Below are 1,413 nucleotides of genomic sequence, written 5' to 3' on the forward strand. Positions count from 1 at the left end.
AGATGTTGCTTGGGAAATGCTTGGCGCAGTGTCTGGAATTTAATATTTGTTTTCTTATCCCTTTTTAATGTGCTTCTTGACCATTTTTGGAGTTATTCCGACCGTCGATAATTAGGAGGACAATGGCAGGCCATGCATCCTAGTCCTGTTCTGTTTCCACCGCGGTTTTCTGGTAATCGTGGAAACCGGAAGTTGCTTGGAGTGGGACCTGGGAGGTGGGAGGGAGCAGGGATACTAGGAGATTGGGGAGGTAAAGGAATAAATACAGCTCAAGAAATTGGAGACCTGAGAGGCTGAAAGGGCCTCCCACCTCTCTTTCCTTTTCTCTTACTCCTCAATCTACCCTGGCTGCCTCCTGCTTCCCACTCTGCGCCTGACCGCTTCCGAGCCCTAGGTTGCCTGGTGCCCAGCTGGTGCTGCTCCTCTTCCCTGCAATCTGACCCAGGCAGGCCTGTCCCTCCTTCACCCCTTCCACCCTTGCCAGCTGCTCTCTCCTTTTCTCCCAAGGCCCATACTCGAATCCGCTCTAATCTACCAGTCCATCTCCACCTGGTGTGTAAAGTGGCCCCTTACCTTGCTCACCACCAGCTCAGGTCTCTCGTCAGACACGGTGGGGACAGCCGGATGCCCTCGGAGTGCCTGCTCCTAGGTGCCTTTCAGCTTTCCAGCCCCTATCATCTCAGCCTGTTTTTCCTGCCTGGAAAACCTGAGGTTCTGTTGTGGAAGGGACCTTAAGGGTTATCACCAGGTGTCTGCTATGATTAATCGGGACCTGCCAACAGAATTCAGAGCTGCACCCAAGCTTCGGAGGGACGAGGGTCATGATCATTTAGCAATGTCCGCCACGAACGCTGTTTTATGGATGCCAGATATTGCCATCCATGATCTGATCCAACTTTTCAGAGTCAAGGGCATTGAAAAATTATTTTTTAAAAAAACTGTATATGTATATAAAAATCAAGTACAATATTTTCCCATGAGACCATGTCAGATGGTATCTAAACACAGGATACGATAAAACTGACTCCAATTAGTGAAAAAGATATTCACCTCACAATTCTTTTACTTTTCCTCAAGGACGGGGACTCCGTTTGGTGCTACCATCTCTTCAACAGCTTCCCAACCCTTGCTAATCTCCTCTTTAAACTAAGAGACAGCAGATTTCCAGCAGGCAGTGAACAGAAACATTTCTTTTTATTATATTTACTCTTTGTAGTTACCTTTTATTTATAGTGAATATCAGTTTTTCCACTTACAGAAGTAATATATCTTTTTTCTTTAAATAGAAATATTTCAACAAAAAAATGAATTGGCTTACAGAAAAATATTAAGTAAACAAAATAAAAAATGGTACACACTGATCATTAAAAATATATGTGATACAAATGACCACTGCTTGAGAAATGTAAGCCT

Source organism: Pteropus vampyrus, unplaced genomic scaffold, assembly GCF_000151845.1.
Source record: "Pteropus vampyrus isolate Shadow unplaced genomic scaffold, Pvam_2.0 Scaffold16, whole genome shotgun sequence".
Classification (NCBI taxonomy): Eukaryota; Metazoa; Chordata; class Mammalia; order Chiroptera; family Pteropodidae; genus Pteropus; species Pteropus vampyrus.